Source organism: Rhinolophus hipposideros (assembly GCF_964194185.1).
Source record: "Rhinolophus hipposideros genome assembly, chromosome: 2".
In the NCBI taxonomy this organism is placed as follows: domain Eukaryota; kingdom Metazoa; phylum Chordata; class Mammalia; order Chiroptera; family Rhinolophidae; genus Rhinolophus; species Rhinolophus hipposideros.
In genome coordinates this window covers 36,043,246-36,055,506 of record NC_138048.1, presented here as the reverse complement: position 1 = coordinate 36,055,506, position 12,261 = coordinate 36,043,246, and positions in this window count along the sequence as shown.

Genomic DNA, 12,261 nt, shown 5'->3' with positions numbered 1-12,261 from the left:
ATTAATGAAGTCAACAACTTTCGACTAGATTGATAAAGAAACAAAGATAAATATTATGAATAAAAATGGACATAACTATGGGTTTTATATTGAATAAAAAAGAATGCAATGACCAGTTTTGTGCCAATATATTGAAAACTTAGCCAAAAGGAACAATTTTTTAGAAAAATGACTTACCAAAACTGACTCAAGAAGAAATAGAAAGCCTGGATGTTCTTAGGATCATTATCTCTATAGAAAAGAAAGTAGCAGAGCAAATGGTTTTAGAGGAAACTTCTGCCAAGCATTTAAGGAGCAGATGATTACAATGTTACTAAATGTTTTCCTGAGGATAGAAATAGAGGAAATATTTCAAACTTATGTTATTAGATTAGTTTGACCTTGATAACAAAGTTATTGGGATAGATAAAACATGTATGCAAATTCTTTGACACTCTTTCTGTAGAGAGGTGGGGCTTATATCCCCTCCTCTTTGATATTCACTGCTGGTAACTGTTATTACCAATTAAAGAGGAAAGAAATAGTGCTATGCTGGTTGCTGACCTAGCTTTTAAGAGGACTGGCAGTTACTACCCTGGTCTCTTGGAGCCCTGAGCCACCATGCAGGAAGCACCACTCTCCTGTTGCATTGACCATGTTGGAGCCCCTGAGATGACATGGAGGGGCCCCGCTGAGCCTGGTGTGCCAGCCATTTCTGCTAAGGCCCCAGGCATTTGATTGAAGTTGTGGTGAACTGCAGCTCACTCCAGTCACTAGTTGAATACCACTGAGTGATCCCAGTCAATGCTGTATGGAACTGAAACATCTCCTAGTGAAGCTTGCCCAAATTTACAACAAAATCAGGAGACATAATAAAAGTGTTGTTGTTGTTTTAAGCCCTATGTTTGGGAGAACTTGGTTATGCAATAAATAGCTGGAAAAGATTGTACGAGGGAGCACATTTGCAGACCAATATTAGGCATGAACATTAGTGCAAAAATCCTAAACAAACTTGGCAAATCAAATCCAGTGGAGTATAAAAAAAGAAGACATCGTGATCAGACTGCGTTTATTCCAAGCATGCAATATAATTTAATACTAGAAACATCATTAATGTAATTCACTTCATTAATTGATTAAAGGATAAAAACATAATTTTATTTCAATAAATGTAAGTAAAGCACTTGACAGAAGTCAACACACATTCACTATAAAAACTCTTAGAAAAATAGGAATAGGTTATTTTTACATTTGATACAGTCTATCAAAAATGAACAGCAAACATCATTCTTAATGGTAAAATGTATTAGCATTTCATTTAAAATTAGGAGATTGTCTATCATCAACATTTCTGTTTAACATTTTACTGGAAATCCTAACATGGTAATTCATGAAAAAGAAATATAAAGCATTAAAAATTACCACTTATAACAGTAACAAAAATAGGTACAGAGTAACAAGTTTAACAAAAGTTAGGCAAACGTATATGGAAACAATTTAAAACTTTGTTTAACTATGTTAAAGACCAATATAAATGAAAAGACATATATTTCATGGCTAGAAAGAGTCAATATCATAAAGATTTTTTCCCCCAAGTTAATCTTTAGAATTAATGAAATTCTAATAAAAATTCCAACAGTTTTTTTTTTAGTGAAACTTGACAAGTTAATTCTAAAATTTTATATGAAAAAGCAAAAGGATAGGCATACTGATCAATGGAACTGAATAGAAAGCCTCCCAAAATATATTAAATATAATCTTTAATATTACACATATAATATCTACAATAACCAAGGAGTACTAAATGTTATAGAGGTATTAATATTTCAGTTGCAGCTCTAAATGAAGCCACTTGTCAGTTAAAAACAAACAAAAAAATCACCCAGAAGGGATATAGTATATCCCTGGAAATCTGATTTTCAAGGGCAAAACATTCATGACATTTAGCATTGTTGTATCTGCACCTGAGCAGAGCACATGTGTTACTGTGTCATGGCTCCAATGAACATTCCGTTCTCTCAATTGCCTGACTAGCTCCTGATCATTTTTAAAACATCTATTTCAGATATTGAGATATTCCCTGCTTAATAAAGTTTCTCTGGCCTAGCTTAAAGAACAGTTCATTGGTCTCTTTGCTGTACTGTCTTTCTGAGGAATATAAATTACTAATGTATTTTTGGACTTGAATCAGAGTAATGCAATTTATTTATATGTTTGCTCTACCAGATTGAGTTTCTTGAAGATAGACAGCCCTTTTTATAGAGAGTAATTTTTGCCAGTCAGTGTGTTAGGTATTGAAGATATGGAAATAAATGTGTGTTGAGACATGGCTGGTTTCATGAAAAAGATTGAGAGAAAAAGGAGTGAAAATGAAGAAGAAAGAATGCAATGATGGTAACATCTTTTGAATGATCTACTATGCTTTAAACACTGTTCTAATCACATTTACATATATGGAGTCATGGAATTATAGGACTAGAATGGACTTTGAGACCATCTGTCAAATCTTCTTATTTTACAGAACTGAATAAACACCGAAGTGGTTTTGTGGCTCATGCAAGGTCACCTGGCTATTTAGTCATAGAAAGCACTAAAATCCAGACATCCTGACTCCTAGGCCAGTGTGTTTTCCCATGTATCATATTGCTTCTTGTCCTGGCCTTTCTAAAACAAAAGGACAAAACTTAGCATCTCAAAACCCATGTGTATTATCTAACTATGGCACACCACCAGAATGTTCTAATGTTTCCTAAATAACACTTTTAAATTTGCTTAAGAGGTTGTTTTGTGTCATTACCTTGCTTTGAGAAATCAAATACATATTCCTATGGATTATATGATTTAATACTAAATTATATACCATGGTTTAGTCTTTATATTATTTGTAAAACCCAAATATCATTAAATTAATTCTAATTTATATTAGAGAGAAAAATATCTGTATGAACCTTGGGCTAGACAAGTAGTATTAGTCTTATTTAAAAATTCAAGTGTATGTAAATTTACAGAATTAAGCATTTTTAATGCTTAGATTATATGATTGTCTATAATTACATCATGTCAAAATCACTCCCTGAATTTTGGTTTCAACCTGGATTATATCCAATCAATCAAGACACTTTTATTTAATATATGCTTTTACAGTTTTCATAAAGTTTAATGATCCCCTTAATTTGATTTAATTTTCTAAAGCCCGAAGTGTTTGTGAATAAGCTTTGCTTTCCTATAAGGAAAGTTCCTATAAGGAAAGTTCCTATAAGGTTCCTTCCTTCCCTCTCAATAAAAAAAATTGCTCTTATTTAGATCGCAAGAATTACACAGAAATAAAATGCTTTTCCTGTCTTATAATGATGTTTCAGTATGAATCTGTGCCATTAAGCCACCTGGTTAACTTAAAAAATTCTATTGAACATCACGCATAATTCCAGTTTATGTGTTATACCATTAGACACTTCCAAATAACCACTGATCATTTGTCAGAGATCTGGACTCAGTAGAATTTCCTTGTTCTCTAGCAACAGAGGTAAAGGAAGGGGAACCATTAGGAATGGATGAGTCAGTAGAGATATGTTGACTAACATGTCCCCAGACTGTTGAAGAATGTATTGCAAGTGTTCTCCTATCTTTCCTGACCTTTCCAAAAGCAGGTATTGGATTAATCAATTTGAAAGTCTAAAATTCTCAGCTTTTCCCAAAACCAGATTTCTAAAAACCTAACTGTATCAGTAACAGATTGCTGTGAGAGGTCTGTTTGTTGAAACCCTCAATGTTATGAGGATTTTGAATGTTTGAATGTTATGAATATAATTCAACTCTATTCTGATTCATTGTTCCACTGGTGTATGCGTGTGGTGGGGGAAAGGGAGTGGTGTGTATATTAATCTGTGTTTTAGTCTATTTTCTCATTTATGAATGGGGAAATAACCTTCCAGTAGCTGTCAGCTGAGGGAGCTATTTTGAAGCAGGAATGATTGAGGTTTTGTTGCTCCCCTCTGACACTGCTCCTCTGGGAAAAGTGCCCCTGTGGTTTTGCTGGGAGCTGCCAATCATACACTCAGCACCCTGTCACAGAGGCAGATCACTAGCCTTACTGGGCTAATGACAGTGGTTGCAGTGACCTGTCCAGGGGGCAGCAGGGGGCCTAGACCATGTTAGCCAGTGTCCTTTTCTAGGATGTTCTAAACAGCAATTGGAAGAGAAAAGGTATCTTTCCTCTGTGTTCAGGAGCTGTGAAAATGTGGCTATGTCCCCTGCCATGTGAAAAACCTGAGAGAGTAACATCATCCTGCAGTGAAGAAGAAAATAAGACAGACAGAGAGAGAAAGCAAAGTCGGGCTGACGACATCTGAGTCCCTGTACCTGGCCCTGTTCCCAGACAGGCCCTGGTTCCTGTTATTCTTCCTTTGATTCTGAGGCATAATGCAGGATCATCAGGAAATACTCTTTTCAAGCAAACGGATTTGAGTTGTATCTTCCTCATAATACAGTAACTATTCTTTTTTTTGATGACAAAAATAAGAAAAGAAGGCTGCGACAAGTAGGCACTTTTTTAGAGGTTAAGTCATGTATTTATATCATATGTGGATGGTGGATGAACAGGAACGCGCTGGGGAGTTTCATCCATGCTAGGTTAGTTTATGGAGGTGTCCGTAGACTTTTTAATCAGAGAAAACATCCTCACCCTAGGGGTCTTCGCTTCTCATGAGGGGCTCTTGGAAGTCAAGTGGAGTCCTGGGGCTGGGGGCAGAGTCTGGTTGAGTTGACTACTCTCTTTAGGCAGCCGTTATTTCTGATGTAGACCAGCGTCCCAAAGCCACTCAGAAGTACACTGCGCAGCAGTGACTCACTTACCCCCTTGGCCAAACTAGGGTTGTACCAAAATGTGCTTTCACAGAAATCTATAACACTGGTGTATCAAAAGCAACTGTTCTTGCTAGCACATTCATAAAACCACATTTTAAGCAGAACATTTGACAAGGTTTCTAATCAGAAATTTAAAGCAATTTTATGACAGAGTTAGCTCCTGTAGCTCCATAATATTTTGGTGAGGAGGCAGGTCATATTCTGTTTACTAGAGAGAGGCATAAAGAAGGGCAGAGGATAGATATTTTCTCCCAGTCATCTGAGTGGTGTAAATGCAAGACGAAAAACAGTATGCCGAGAAATTAGATGGCGTGGAGAGGCATAGCTTTGTCTTGAATTCACGTGCATGTTCTGAAGTTTTCCCGTGATAACAGTAAAATACTTTAAGGAATTCTTCGGAAAGCTGTTACACCTCTGAAATGTACTGTAATAATATCAGCTTCTGGCAATGAAGCTGACATATTTCAGCCCAAAGTGCACACACACAGATGTTATTTTTAAAGCAACAATCCAGCAGTTACCCACGATGTGATCCAACTTCATGCCTCACATTGCTGACTCTATCTAGTAGCAATGCTTGGGAGGAAATGTTGCATTTTAATTGATGATATCAACATGAATTTTCACAGAATAAAACTGAAGGCAAGGAAGAAAGGCAGCATATTACTGGTTGACAACATCTAAAGCAACGTCTAGGTATGGGGAAATACTCCTGTACAGTTTAGGGGGAGTTTGGCTGTGTAGTTTGTTTATGTTAGATATTAATTGAATATTTGAAGAATCTTTGAGTATTTTTGTTTTTAGTCATCATTATAATAGGCCAGCGAGGAATTAATTTTACATATACAGGGGTGCCAAAAATGTATACACATTTTAAGAGATGTTATCTATGTATTACTTTTCAAAGTTGCATTGAATTGCAGTAGCAGTGTGGAATATGACGTATGCTCACAAGATGGCATTAATCAAATGAATGCTAGCATCACTATACGGCAGGCAGGACAAAGAAAATGGCGGAAGCACGGTTGTCCTTTGAGGAGTGCAAGAAAATTTTGAAGTGGTATTTGAAATTCGAGAACATTCTCCTAACTTAACATCCCTTGACTTCTACCTATGGGGGACCTTAAAGTATGTGGTGTACCATAGAAAACCAGCTACACTGGTGATACTTTGGGAAGAAATTGAAACGGCATGTGCCCCAATACAAGTGGACACTTTGGTCAGCGTTGCTCACTGTAGTTCGCTGTAATCAGAAGTGTCTGGACGCTGATGGTAACCACTTTGAGCACCTCGTATAATTGCAGAAGTCAAATGTGACTTGTATTCATCTTTTGTTATCGGTATATATTGAGTATTGCAATTTAAATACAGTTTTTCTTTATTAAAATGTGTATACATTTTTTGGGCACCCTCTGTAGTAGTATATTTTCTTTTGTGGGGCTCAGTTTCATTTTAACCAGCGGTCTTCCATGTAATATATGCTTTTAATGATGGATCATAATGTATTAATAAAATATTGATACATTGTGTTTATTCACACATTTCATTGAAAACAATGGATAGTGTTTCTTAGTACAAGACAAAATGAGTTCCAATGATCAAACTTAAAAATTGAGACAAATTTAAGGAATGAAAGAAATATTCTCGGCTAAATGCAGGTAGTGATGTAATTTCCATGCACATTAATGTAAATGTCATTACTGAGTTATATCTTCATGTTCATGTAATTTTGTGCATGTCTTTTGTGCATTCATGTGCATGTCTTGTAAGCAACTCTCCTAAGAAAGTAGTTGTTTCAGACCGTGAGTGGATTAAATGAAACTTTTGCATCATAATATCATGTAAATACATGCCACCCAAGTGTGCTGTGTGGACCTGCATCATCTCCATCACCTGGGAGCTTGTTAGAAATTTAGAATCTCACTGAACCAGAATCTCTGTCGGCAGGGAACTAAGGAGTTTATGTTTTAATAAGTTGTCTCAGTGATTCAATGTATGCTAAAGTCTGAGGACCTCTGAAGTAGGTATGATAGCATTTCAGTTCCTCATGTATCAATGCTGATTCAAACTTTGTATTCAAGAGCCATCATAAGATCTGGGTTTCCCCCTTTCCCCCATGGACACTAAATACAAATAATCAGACCTTTAGGGAAGAACTGGGTCAATCGCTACTATTGTGTTCGAAGTACTTCCTCATGGAAGCTAGTCATTCCTTCAGTTGGTGGGTTCTGAGTCTAAGAACTGGCTAAATTCTGGACACTGGCAGGTGATTGTGACACTCCAATGGGCCAACTGATTTCAGTCTAATGCACATACATTTTTTTATTAGACTTAGAGTTGTGTAATCATTACCAGGATCCAGTTTTAGAACATTTCCATCACCCTCCAAAATTCCCTTGAACCTATTTGAAGTCAATTCTCACTCCCACCTCTAGTTCCAGACAACCTGTGATCTGCTTGCTTTCTCTATAAATGTATCTGTTTTGGACATTTTATATAAATGGAATCATACAATATGTATACTTTTGGGCCTGGCTTCTTTCATTTTGCAAAATGTGTTTGAGGTTCATCCATTTTGTAGAATATATAAATATATTTTGTTCCCTTTTATTGCAGAATACTATTCCATTGTATGGATATCACATTTTGTTTATCCATCCCCCAGCTGGTGGATATTATGAATAATATTGCTATGAACATTCACATACAAATCTTTGTTGTGTTGCATGTTTTCATTTTGTGTGGGTAGATACATAGGAGTGGAATTGCTGGGTGATATGATAAGCTTATATTTAAATTTTTAAATAAATTACCTAGCTTATTTCCAAAGTATCTATACCATTTTACATTCTCACCAACAGTATATGAGGATTTTAATTTCTCTACATCCTTGCTTACTCTTAATATTGTCCGTGTTTTTGATTATAGCTGTTCCAGTGGCTGTATAATGGTATCTTGTTGTGTTTTTAATTTTCACTTCACTAATAACTAATGATCTAGAATACTTTTTTATGTGGTTATGCCCATTTGTATGTTTTATTTGGTGAAATGTCTATTCAAGCCTATTTTCATATTTCGTTGTGTATCTTATTATTAATAATTGTAAGAATTCTTTGTGTACTCTCAATACAAATCCTTTATTAGATGTATTATTTGAAAATATTTTCCCTGGATGTAGATTGTCTTTTCATTTTCTTACTGGTGTATTTTAAGCAAAGAAGTTTTTGAATTTTAACAAATTTCAATTCATAGTTTTGTTGTTGTTGTTATAACTTGTGATTGTTGTATCATATCTAAGAACTTTTTGCCTAATCAGTGTCACATAAATTTTTATCCTGTGTTTTCTTCTAGAAGATTTATAGTTTTAGCTCATTATGCCTGTGATTCATTTTTGAGTTACTTATGTGTGAGCTAGCAAATTGATTTTATTAAGGTGTTAGTAAAGTGTTCATTTTTTGTGTTTAAAGACATTCAATTTCCCCAGCAGCACTTGTGGAAGAGACTATATTTTCCCCATTGAATTGTCTTGGCACCCTTGTCAAACTCTATTGAATATAAAGGTAAGGGTTCTTTCTGAATTCTCAATTCCATTCCATTGATTTCTATGCCTCTATGCCAATATCACACTGCCTCAATTATTATGTTACAGTAAGTTTTTAAATCAGGTAGAATAAGACCTCCAACTTTCTTATTTTTCAAAGTTATTTTGGCTATTCACGTTGCTAATAGAATTTCAAATCATTCTGGGAAAAATGTTAAATCTATGATACAACCATGTTAAGACTGGAAATGAAATATTTTATACATATATTAACTTGAATGGAATGTAAGGGCTCCTGTCGGCAGTGGGGGTTCTAACAAATGACATATGATAGTAATTTCTGATTTATAACTTATACTATTTTTTTCACAAAGCCTGAGAAAATTTTGAGATCTCAGAGGCCTTCATATGATTGACAATTTTAATAAATAAGTGTCTTAAATATTTATGCATATTTCTACTGACTAGGATTTCTCTGTGGATACAGCTGCAAGTATATGTACAGAAACTCAACTGGATTAATCAAGTCTTCTTGTTGAACCAATTGTGTTTGATACCTTCTGTGTTTAGTCCAGTGACACTTCTTGTCTTTATTATTGATTATCTGAATTCATCAATAAATTTTAAAAACACTTTTCCAGTTGTATAATTTTTCTGTGAAAAAGTATTTTTAGACACTCTATTCACATTGTGTCAGACAAAAAAAGATGTTCTAATTGTACAATGTTAGTGCATTCATTAGTCTGCAGAGAATTGTATTGAGTTTGTTGTTCTCTGAATAATAATTGTTGCATGACTTTCTGTTCATATCTGTAATTCTAAAGTGAACACTGTTTTTTGACAGAGGTACCTTATCAGTCATTTTGCTTGCTTTGTCCCCCGTCATTGCTTTTGCCAGTAGGATTCTGCATGTTTCACCAATTATTTCACAATACCATAAAGCGTTTGCATTCTTATCCTTATTGCACAGCATGTTAGTTTCTAAGATGCTTGAATGTCCTTCTATTTTGCTTTAGAAATTTTGACAGTTTCTCCTAGCGTTCTTTGCATGGATCAAAATGACATTAGTGTATCTAAACACAACACATAATGTAGATTAACTCTAACTGGCAATGAAATTCTAAATTTCAAACAATTTTCATTATATTTGTGCAATATTTTGTTTTTTATTGAAGCTTGTAGTTTTATAACACTAACAGGTGATTCAGTCATTAATTTGGCTTTATCACTATTATCATTAGTACTCATATTTGTTTTAAATCTCTTCTATTATGCCTAAACATCTTTTTAAACCTCTTAACCATTGTAATGTCTGTTAAAAAAAAACAAAAAACAGACTCCAATCCAGATTATAATTACAATAGTACAGATTCATATAGTAAACTGGGAGTGACCTTCAGAAGTGGTGAATTGATGTTACTAACACATAACGAGAATAGAAATTTGGTACATGAGAATCTATACCAGCCATCTCTACATTCATACTACTTTTACATCCAAAGCATACATTTTAATTATTGAAGGTTTGACCCATTCTTGGATTTGTTGGAGTAACCAGACTCAGTCTGTGCAAAGTGGATTACTATGGCACTACTTATTTTAAACTTATTGCAAGTCATAATATCAATAAGAGTAAGAGTTTTTCTGCTAGTTAATTTGTTTTCTGACTCATTTTAAAAATACACAACTATTAAAATGTTAAAAATATATGACTAGTAAAATGTTCAAATGTTAACCTAAAATCATCTTGTGGACCAGTGGTGGCATGCTTTGGGAAACACTATCCTGTAACATCAGAATTTTGAGTCACCTAAACAAACCAAGTGTCTTTAAGTTATCTAACCATCCACCCTGTGCCATTCAAAGATATGAATTGTTATGAAGAATATCTCTCAATATCCTTGATTCCTGTTTCTGACTCTAACTTTTTTAATGAACAGTTGGTACTATTAACAGATGAAAGAGCACAGAAAAAAATTGGATAATAAAACCCTCCTTCACTTTCTCCTTTACATTCTTCTAACTGTGAAGCAACCAGGGTGTTTCAAAACAACGTACCTGGAGAAATATGGATTCCAATCCAATTTTTTTTTAGCTGAGAGCTCTTAGTAGCTTAAATCATTATACATATGGTTTCCTCCCATGTATATTAAAATAATTGTAATTATTTTATAGAATTCTTGTGAAGCTGGAATAAAATATCAAATGTAGCGTTCCTGGCACAGGGCTTGGTGTATAGTAGATGTCCAAAATATTAAAAATACATTTAATTATTATTTTTTTACTTTGGCCTGAGAATAACCACCATACACTTTTTTGTGCTACTGCAGAAACTAAATTACATTGTTTGTAAAAGTTCTCTTAAGTTGCCTCTCTATAAAGAGTAAACAAGACTTTCTTTGAAAATTCTAAAGTCACAACAAATCTAAGAATTAAGACAAATAATGGAAAAAATTTTAAACATTCTTATAATGTGGTAGTTTTGTCACAGAGTTTAGAAGGCCTAATGTACAGTTGAACAACATGGGTTTGAACTGTGAGTCCACCTACACATGGATTTTTTTCCAATAAAAACAGTCAGTCCTTAATATCCATGGGTTTCACATCTGAAGATTCAACCAACCACGGATCGAAAACTGTCTTTTCACATTCCCAACGACAGATTTCCCAACCTCAGATTCCCAACTGTGGATTCCCAATGGCAGATCGAAAATACTGTTTTTGATCTGAGGTTAGTTAAACCTGTGGATGGACACAGATGTCACGGGTAGACGGTAGGGTCCCAAATTATACGGGGATTTTCAACCGGGGTCAGTCAGTACTGCTACCTCCCACATTGTTCAAGGATCATCTGTATTTCAAATGTTGGATGTTTTGAGATCTTCAGATGAAAAGCACTGTAGAAATAAGGTATTATTACTGTTAATTTTATTAGGTTGGTACAAAAGTAATTGTGGTTTAAAAGGTTACAAACAATTGCAAAAACTGCAATTACTTTTGCACCTACCTAATACTATGCCTTAGCAAGCAAATTGTATAATATTACAGAATCAAGACATGTTTCTCAGCTTTCCTATCACATTATCCCTAAGAATATACACAAAATGTCTAGATGTATTAGCAAACTGGAATCACAATATACACAATTTTGTTTCCCAATGATGAAAATACAGTATTGTATTCCTTAATTGATGACAAACCTACAATTAAATGGTATTTTATAGAGAGGAAAAAAATGAAAGTTGTTTGGAGAGATTAGTGTTTAAAGAAAAGATTTGTCAACATAGAATACATGAAGCTAAAATGATTTAAATATTGTTTTATTCTTGTTATTTGCCTCTCCAAGGAAAAACAAAGTGTCAAAGTTTATTTGTACTAGGAATTCAAGAATGAATGTCTATAGCATGTGGTTTAGTTTGGTGATTTTTTTTTTTTTCCCCTGAGAGGTAGGCTGCCTGGAAGATGTGTGATTTCTCTAAATCCATTCTTTTTCTCCCCAATTCATATGCTTTTTCACTCATCACAGATATTATGGAATAAGCCCAGAGCAAAGGACCTTGACCTTAAAATATTGGGAATGTAAGAAATCAATGAAAAACCTTAATCCCATCAAAGACCATTGTTTCCTATTAATGACACATAGTAACACAAAAGAATGTCATCCTTCTGGAATAGCGAGTGAGCCCAATGAACTTGTGTTTGATTCAGATCATGTGTCTTTTGTCTAGGATGTTCAAGTTACTATAAAAACTAAAATGGATTTACCAGGCACATTTATTTTCTTTTTAGCTGACTTAAAATTTTTTCTAAATTATTTTGAAATTTAAAATGCATATTTCTTAGTACAAATGCAACATGTGTTCATTGTACAAAAACCA